This window comes from Zootoca vivipara, chromosome 4, assembly GCF_965207765.1.
Source record: "Zootoca vivipara chromosome 4, rZooViv2.hap1.1, whole genome shotgun sequence".
Lineage (NCBI taxonomy): Eukaryota > Metazoa > Chordata > Lepidosauria > Squamata > Lacertidae > Zootoca > Zootoca vivipara.
This window is the reverse complement of record NC_142587.1, coordinates 70,930,297-70,940,483: the sequence shown is the minus strand read 5'-3', so window position 1 is coordinate 70,940,483 and position 10,187 is coordinate 70,930,297.

The window sequence follows — 10,187 nt, the reverse complement described above, 5'->3', positions numbered from 1 at the left end:
GAGAATAGCTTGAGTCCACACACATGTGGCTTAAGTCTTCTGCTTTTCGTATGTATATCCCTGTTACTCATCCACATCAGTGGGCAATGAGAAAATGCTTCCATGCTGTGTTCCGGCCCTTCAAAAATTATTTCTCCATCTTCCACAACCTTTTTCCATGTGTGAATATGTGCAGCAGGTCTGTCTGTACCTATGCTTATGTGACTTACACAGGAAGATTGCAAGAGCAAACATTACCTGCCCTTAGTTATCATGTTTCAAAATGAGCATAATGGAGCTCTGCTTCTGGGAAGATGGGATGGCTGTTAAAACTAATGTTTTGGAGAAGCTACGCCCTTGCATCCCTCCAGATATTACAACTCCCATTGGCCACAAGCTAACATGACCAATGAACGAAGTTATAGTCCAACAGCACCTTGAGTGTTACAGGTTCTCCATCCCTGCCTTGATGGATCTAAGTGGTTTCTAGTGGGGGATCATCTTGCAGGCAGGGAGTTCCATATTCATAGACAAATTCAAGGAGGAGAGGAGGGCTATTGATGGCTCCTAGCCATGATGGCTGTTTTCTGTCTCCATGGTGTGGGGGAGACAGTAATGTTTCTGAATACCAGTTGCTGGAATTCAGCTTTTCTGCTCAAAGACCCACTTGCAGGCTTCTCACCGGCTTCTATGAGAACAGGATGTTGGACTAGATGGGTTGTTGATCTGATCCAGCGGGCTTTTCCTATGTTCTTTGCATGTTCCCAAGCCATTTTAATTGGGGTTCCATTGTGTATGGAAGCCCCAGGAAGGAGAAGAGCTGCATTTGAATGTGGCTGCTCTGTCCTTCCAATTAAGTGCTTTCAAATATCTCTTGGAACAGGCTCACAAGGTAAAGCAATGCTTTTAAGACCATTGGCCCCACCTCCCCAGCACAACTGGCTAACAAAAATGAGAATTAAGTGCATTCAGTATGAAGCTTGCTGTTAAGGAATGAAAAGGTAAATGTTATTGCAGGGATTCTATTACCTTAGTGCTTTTCCATAGCACTAAATGCCCTGCTTCTGAAAGCAGTTTCCTGCAGTTTCCAAGTTTTCAAGGGTGGAGCTGACAGTCTTCTACCAGCTGTGAAATCAAACCTAGTCTTAATACAGGCATTAATATTTGATGTGGAACTTGAACCTCCGGATTTAGAAAATAAATGTACTGGTGAAAGTAATTATGGCATGCCTGCCCTAAACACATTTACTTAGAGCATGAGTGAGATACAGATCGAGTTGGGGGCAAGAGTGGATCCCTCCAAAAGTATGGAAGCAAACCAATGGCATAGCTGCCAAGTTATCCCTTTTTTAAAGGGATTTTCCCTTATGCTGAATAGGCTTCCTCGCGAGAAAAGGGAAAACTTGGCAGCTATGCAATGGTTTTCTCATAGCTTTCTCATGACTTGTTATCAGTTTACAGTAAAATGCAGAGAACATTCATGTTTCTGTTATTAACTGACTGATAAGAACAGCTGAAAAAGTGGGCTTTTAAGTATGATTCACCTAATGGCCCTTGGACGTTGTTGCTCTCCATCTCCTATCATCTCCATTCAGCATTGCCAGTGGTCAAAGATGATGGGATTTGTAGTCCAACAACATTTGGAGGGCTACAGAGTCCCTATCCTTGACTCAACAAACAAACAAACAAGCCAGGCTAGAGTGTTTTCTAACAAATTTATTGTGGCATAAAGGTAAAGGCAACCCCAGAGTTCGTCACAACTGGACCCTAATGGTCAGGGGTCCAGGGCCGCCCCTACAGCCAGGTTGAGTGGCGCAGGGCGCCCGCCCGCCAGGGGGGTGTCGCGTAGGGAAACGGGGCGGGGGCGCCAGAGGGATCCGTCGCACCACAGCGCCAAATATACTTAAGACGGCCCTGCAGGGGTCCCTTTACCCTTTAAAGGGACCCCTGACCATTAGGTCCAGTCGTGGATGACTCGGGTTGTGGCACTCATCTCGCTTTACTGGCCGAGGGAGCTGGCGTACATGTGGCCAGCATGACTAAGCCGCTTCTGGCGAACCAGAGCAGCACACGGAAATGCCATTTCCATGCTGTAGTGGTACCTATTTATCTACTTGCACTTTGACGTGCTTTCGAACTGCTAGGTTGGCAGGAGCAAGGACCAAACAATGGGAGCTCACCCCGTCGTGGGGATTCGAACCGCTGACCTTCTGATCGGCAAGCCCTAGGCTCTAAACCCACAGATCAGATACATGAGGCATTACCCTCAATTCTTTCTTTCTTTCTTTCTTTCTTTCTTTCTTTCTTTCTTTCTTTCTCTCTCTCTCTCTCTCTCTCTCTCTCTCTCTCTCTCTCTCTCTCTCTGTGTGTGTGTGTGTGTGTGTGTGTGTGTGTGTGTGTGTGTTACACATAAAGCAGGCATGTCAAACCTGCGGCCCTCCAGATGTTTTGGACTACAATTCCCATCTTCCCCAACCACTGGTCCTGCTAGCTAGGGATCATGGGAGTTGTAGGCCAAAACATCTGGAGGGCCACAGGTTTGACATGCCTGACATAAAGGAAAAGAGAGAATGGAACTAAATGGCCATGAAATGGGGGGGGGATATCTGAAAATTCTTTTTAAAGTAACGGGATTGTGCACCCCACCACAACCTGGGGATAACACCATTGTTCTAGCTTTGTTTCTGAAGAAGTGAACTATGGTCCACAAAAGATGGTGCCCACAATAAATACGTTGTTCTTTATGGTGCCATGATTTTTATTTTTATTTTGCTGTTTTTGCTGCAAGTTTTCTGCTCTGGAAACTGATTTCACTACAACACAAACCCTGAGAAATGGGTTTATAACAACATAATAAAATTTGGGCTTGTCATGTGTTTATTATTGTTGAGAGAGAGAGAGACATGATGAGGCACTTGTAAATCGGCTGTGCTCAAGTCTGGGATGTATGGAGTGTTAGGGGAGGGGTAGTGGGTGACACGCCATGCTTATGCTGGGGTAGTTTGGTGCCCACTCAGCTCTCACCTGTGGCTCCTAGAAGCTGTCAGCATCCGTCAGCAGCCACACCCCAGGAAATGGCTTCAACTGGCTGGCTAAACAAGATGAGGGTAGCTGATGGGTCTCAACCCCTTAGTGAACTTCCCCTGCATGTGAAGACAGGTTCCAGCAGACTAAGCAGACGAGACCAATAGTGGGTCCAACGGTCAAGAAAGTGGTTTCTGCACAAGTGAGGGGCTCATGTGGCTTGTCACCTTGGGAAGGTAGCCAATCTAGGAGAAGGAAAACTCTAACCCTGAGGAAAAATCCATACCCTTTTGGCAACTCCTGGTACCAAACGTAATGCTCTACTTTCCTTTGGATCACATCAGTTAGGCTGAGAGGGGAGCCTTGCTGTCTGGGCAGCTCAGGACCTCTATACACACTGCCCAGGCTTGTGCCCAGGCATACAAAGAGGTAACTTCAGTGCTGCCAATGCAGCAAAAACAATGTGAGAGGCAGCAGTTACAAGTTACAGGTTGCTGCAGCCACAGCAGGCGCTGTGATTCAGTCCTAGCAAAGACCCTGTCTGAAACACTGAATCCAGTCTATGCAGATCAGGAGTAAGGGATCTTGTTCTTGTGCTTTAGCTGAGATTCCTGCATTGCAGGAGGTTGGACTAGATGATCCCCGGGGTCCCTTCCAACTGTACAGTTCTATGATTCCCTAAAGGCCAAATTTGCCCTGGGGGAAAATACCTTTCTTCAAGGGACATATGTGCCAGAAGATGATGGGTCTGGAGCCACCACTCCCCACTCACTCACATCCATGGGCATAGTCAGGGGGGAGTGGGGGGGGCAAGTAAATAAATAAAAATACTTAACTAAATCTAGAAAGATTTTGACAGATTTTTCTGAGCACTTGGGGTCAAAAGAATAATTTAAAACACACACACACACACACGTTGAGATGTTTCATCTCGAATCTGCTGGGCGGAGCCAGACGGAGGATAATGACAGGTGGGTGTCCTGCCCCCCCCCACATATATCCTGGTTACACTGATCCTCACCACCATATGCTCATTTCCTCACATGCAAAAGTATGCACAACAATTATCTGTCCATGCTTTCATTTTCTCTTTCTCACACACCTCATCTTTCTATTCACAGTTATACGCAAGGTGGGGAAGAGAATGCTGGTGAAGGGAGGCTGCAGGCTATATGGACCAATGGTCTGATGTAATTTGGACTGCTTTCTATATTTCCATTTATATTGTTTCCTCTTTGGTTAGTGGAGATTGGTATACTAAAAGATGGGCCATGGCCAGTGCCAGATTTACATATAAACTACAAGCTATAGCTTAGGGCCCCACTCTCTTGGGGGCACCCAACAAAATTTAAAGGAAAAAAAACCTGGACGTACATTTCCAAACATAAAAACAGTGACAATTTATATTCAACATAAAAACAGTGACAATTTGTTGTTGGCAAAGGACAGCTGGACATATAAAGGGCCCCATTACCTTCAGTAGCTTAGGGCCTCATCAAACCTAAATCTGGCTCTGGCCACAGCCACGAAGAACACTCATTTGCCATTTGCTACATGCACAAGTCTGTTCCCCACATATTGGCTCTCGCCTGCATCAGACACACAACGTATGCAGGGAAGAGCTGGCTGAACATGCCTGGAAGGAATTGCTTTCCTTTTATTCCTTCACTGATAAGGCTATGTACACACTTCTGTTTACTCTGCACCCAGTGTGCTCCCAGCTTGTGGACAGAGAGCAGGTGACTTGGAGGCACAGCCAACTGTACTGCGGTTTCCGTACGGCTTTTCCGTGCGCTCTGGCTTCCGTCACGGTGTCCCGTTGTGCCAGAAACGGTTTAGTTAGGCTGGCCACATGACCCGGAAAGTTGTCTGTGAACAATAGGGTGATGACTTTTTTACAACCTCATTTCCCTGTATCATAATTTGATGAGCTTTCATTAAAGATTAGATAAAATCTTACTTTCAAAGAGATTTGATTTAAAAAAACCTCACGCACAAAATTATTTTAAAAAATTTATTCATCAGTTTTTTGACCATTTTTGAAGTCACTGTAAGCAGATATAAAATTGAACCCAAGCTTTAGAGTCATATATACAACATTATATAGGGTCATCAAACACACAAGGAAGCTTTTTTAAGCTGCAGTAACAGTACACTGCTAGAGGATGATGTTTGCTACCTCTCCTGTAGGTTTTTCCCCCAGTATGTCTGGCAGGGTCTGCTGGCTGAGTTTTGAGGTCCCAAAAAGGGGCTTTTACCTTGCGCAGGTGTGACATTTGTATACCCTATGTTGCTAAGAACACTCCCCATTGTGGAATGTGGTGTTGTGTCCAAATTTGATACGGAATATATATATAATTTTATATGCCTGTTGTCTTTGTCCATGGAGTTTTCTTGGCAGGGATACTGGAGTGGCTTGCCAGTTCCTTCTCCAGGAACTGGCATTGCTCACTGGAAGGACAGATCGTGAAGCTGAGGCTCCAATACTTTGGCCACCTCATGAGAAGAGAAGAATCCTTGGAAAAGACCCTGATGTTGGGGAAAATTGAGGGCACTAGGAGAAGGGGACGACAGAGGACGAGATGGTTGGACAGTGTTCTCGAAGCCACCAACATGAGTTTGACCAAACTGCGGGAGGCAGTGCAAAACAGGAGTGCCTGGCGTGCTATGGTCCATGGGGTCACGAAGAGTCAGACACGACTAAACGACTAAACAACAACAACAACATATATAGAATTGTTAATACAATTTTATGAAATGGTAAAACGGCATACAAAAAAATTAAAAACGGTTTGTGCGTAACCTTTTTAAATATTTCATTGGAATATACCTCATTTTAGTCATTAATAGGTAAAAGTTCATCCATTTGTGCTACAGGAAATAATTTTTGAGAAAAAAAAATGAAAAAGTCATCACCCTAGTGGACAAATGAGTGAGATGAGCGCCGCAACCCCATAGTCGCCTTTGACTGGACTTAACCGCCCAGGGGTCCTTTACCTTTTTACCTTACTGAAGTGTACAATAATGTGAAAATGTGACTGGAAATGTAGTGGGTGAGGAGGAACACAGCCTTGCTGCCTTTTTAGCTGGTAATGCAAACATAGCCAAAGAGCCTCTCCTTGCAAAGAGAGGAGGAGGAGGGCATGAGCGTAGCCAGGATTTATGCTGGGGGGAGGGCAGAACCTCAATTAGTTATTTTTTTATTGATTTAATTGCTCTAGGGGTGGGGGCAGCTGCCTCCCCTTGGCTACACCCATGGAGGAGGACGAAAGCAACCTGGAACTACTGCATCCTGTTGGGGCTTTAGAACAGAAATTAAGCCTCTCCATCCTGCTCATCACAGTGCATTAGTGCTTAGTACTGATTGCATCTGGAAACATTTCTCCGGAGCTTTAGGAATGTGTTCTGCTTCCGTTAAATTTACCCAGTAAGTAAATAAATAGTGTTTATTCTGAAGCCATCGCAATCTGCTGGTTGCAGGTTGTACTAAGGCTACTAAGACTAAAATGTAAATATGAACTCAAAACCGGAATTTTCTGTTTGGATTGCAGCAGTGTTATTGACTTTGAAAGCGCCTGAAGTAAAAAGGAGTTGAGTATTTAAGGTGGAACAAGGGCTAAGCAGCTGTCATTAAAGGTCAGAGAAGTAGTTAATAGCTGATTGACAACAAGGAAATGTGTGGAGCATAAGTAAAACAGGAGTGGGTCCCTGCTACAACACTATATGCCTTCATAGTGCCCCGACCTGAAAACCATCATTGGCATTTTCTGTCCCACAGTGATATCATTGTCCTTTGGGCACTATGCATTTGGCAGCTCATTGTCGGGTTTGCATGAGGTAAATAAAGTACTCTCTGTCAGTTTCAGTCTACCCACCCAATTTAAGAAAAGAATTGTGAGCTCATCGCTAGTAGTAGTGGTTGTTTTTTTTTAGTCGTTTACTCGTGTCCAACTCTTCGTGACCCCATGAACCACAGCACGCCAGGCACTCCTGTCTTCCTCCTGTGCACACAAGTAGAGTTTAATGAAATAAAAGAAATAGTTCTCTTTAACTGGTGTAACCACAAAATCCGGAAATTAATTAGCTGACCAGTACAAAGGGTGCATCTGCTATGTTGTTGTTTAGTCGTTTAGTCGTGTCCGACTCTTCATGACCCCATGGACCAGAGCTCGCCAGGTACTCCTGTCTTCTACCGCCTCCCGCAGTTTGGTCAGCCTCATGTTGGTGGCTTTGAGAACACTATCCAACCATCTTGTCCTCTGTCATCCCCTTCTCCTTGTGCCCTCAATCTTTCCCAGCATCAGGGTCTTTTCCAGGGAGACTTCTCTTCTCATGAGGTGGCCAAAATACTGGAGCCTCAGCTTCAGGATCTGTCCTTCCAGTGAGCACTCAGGGCTGATGTCCTTCAGAATGGATAGGTTTGCTCTTCTTGCAGTCCATGGGACTCTCAAGAGTCTCCTCCAGCACCATAATTCAAATGCATCAATTCTTTGGCGATCAGCCTTCTTTATGGTCCAGCTCTCACTTCCATACATCACTACTGGGAAAACCATAGCTTTAACTATACGGACCTTTGTTGGCAAGGTGTCATCAGCATATCTGAGGCTGTTGATATTTCTTCCGGCAATCTTAATTCCAGCTTGGGATTCATGCATATATGCAGATGAATTCTGCATATAAGTTAAATAAGCAGGGAGACAATATACAGCCTTGTCGTACTCCTTTCCCAGTTTTGAACAAATCAGTTATTCCATCATAGCTAGTAGTACTGGCTGTTAAATCAGAAGTGTGTTGCGGAAGTGGTTTTTATTATTATTTGAATTAACTTATGTATGTAACAGGATGTACACAGTGTGCTGGCTAGCTTGGCACAACATTGTTCAGACTGCTAATGAGTGTTCCTGGTTCCTGGTTTATATACTAAATAGAGCTCCTTTACTTAAAGGGCTAGGACCCCGTTTTCCCTGGGAAACCCCCAAATTTTCTTACCATTTCCCACAGGTGTCCCGAATGGCAAAATACCCCGTATTCCCCCGGATTACGGAGCTCCTGCCGGCGGCCATGTTCTTCTGGTGCCGTGCCAGCACCGGAACTCACTTCTATGCACTTCCGGACATGCGTAGAAGCGACTTCCGGCGCCGCTCTGCCCATTTCCAAAATGTCTGCAGCGCCAGAAGTCGCTTCTACGCATGTCCGGAAGTGCGTAGAAGCAACTTCTGGCGCTGCAGACATTTTGGAAATGGGCACAGCGGCATCGGAAGTCGCTTCTACGCATGTCCGGAAGTGCGTAGAAGCGACTTCCGGTGCCGCGACGCTGCTGATGCTGGATTTTTCAATCCGGAACTTGGCACCTATGGTGCAGATAGACCTGTAGTTGGGGAAGGGCTTCCTCTTTTTCCTCACGTATTCTCTGCTACCTGATCCTCTCCCACGTGAAACCTTTTTGGGATGTGCTATGTGAAATCTAATTGAGTCTTTTGGATTCTGTGAGGGAAGTCCTTTGTGTGTAATAAAAATGACCGGGCATGAGGAGAGAGGAGACTCCACTCTCCACATGCACTCGGGATGTGCTCAGAGTCTTGTTGGCAAAATTCTGGCTGTCTTTGTTTTATTTTCCCTTACCCCATTCTTCCCTCCAGTGATGCACTCCTACACCATTCCTGTGGAAAGTAAACACATATACAGTCATGTGATAGACCACAAACCCATGACTGCACACGGGGAATTAATCTCCAACACTAAGTACAGTCTTTAGTCTAACAGAGGAAGCTGCTCTGTACCAGAGGGCAGATGGGTGTCCCCCTCCCTCACCTGGCTGGCACTGAGAAAGGCAAAGGCAGAGTTGTGAGAGAAAGCTGGGCTAGAGGTAGGCAGAAAAAAGAGAAACAGAGCCATGCTTGACGGGATATATAATAAGAACAAAAATTAGAATCCAGCCGTGACAAATCCCTGAAAGGAGATGTAATTATAGTGAAAAATACTGAACTTAAACCAAACACCACTCAAAGAATATAATGGGTATAAACCTCTCAAAAGACTAGATAAGATAAGGACATAAATTTACAAAATCTCTGAACCCTGACGAGATGCCGGCTCATTACTCATTTCACTGGACATAATGTCTGTTTCCTCAGAGGGAAATTGCTAAAAGAGTAAGTTCATAATAACTAAATAAAAAGGTAAAGGGACCCCTGACCATTAGGTCCAGTCGTGACCTACTCTAAATAGAAGCTAGGAAAAGCTATCAGGAATTAAACATAAACATAAATGAGCAATCGGGGATAATTTCCCAAGATAAAGTTGACATTACTTAAACAGAAGGTTAGCTAACCTAAAAGCTTTAAATTACTGAGCATCATTGTTCCTGAAAAAAATTAAATGAAAAATTGCAAAAGCTCTCCCAGTAAAGCTGTTACCACAACATTGTTTAGACTGCGAATGAGTGTTCCTGGTTCCTGATTTATATACTAAACAGAGCTCCTTTACTTAAAGGGCTAGGACCATTTTTTTATCCCAAGGCATGTCCAAAGACACTTTAACTGTAACAAACTTACTTAATATTGGTTCCAAAAGACTTCTAACGAAGAGAATTTTAATAAAAAGAGAATAATGCCAATTATTATGAAGTAAAAGGAACAATCATTGTTTGTAAGCACGGGAAAACATTGGAAGCGTCTTGTTCAAAAAATTAGAAATACTATTTGTGATAATTATAAGAAAGGACTAAAATCAATATTAGTGTTTAGGCCTGTAGGCGTCAAGGATGCGAACCTATGTATCCAGAATGTTTCTTTTTGTAATAATTTCTTTTGCAGTATATCCAGGTTTGGTTCTTTACAAGTATGTTTATAGATAACATAATGGTTAGCATTTATAAAGTGTGATGTGAGCGGAGCTTCGATAATTTGGTTTGCTATGCGGCTTTTGTGCTCCATTATTCTAGTCTTCACCATTCTTATAGTGCTCCCTATGTACCATAGATTGCATGTGCATTGGATGGCATATACCACGCCTCGGGAATTACAGTTTGTAAAATTTTCTAGTTGGATCACCTTATTGGTATTAGGGATGGTGAATTATTTTTGTTCAATGGTAAGATTACATATGGCACAATGCCCGTATTTGTAATGGCCTTCAATCTTATTAGGCTGAGGTTGAATCTCACTAGTCATATCCGCGTGTAC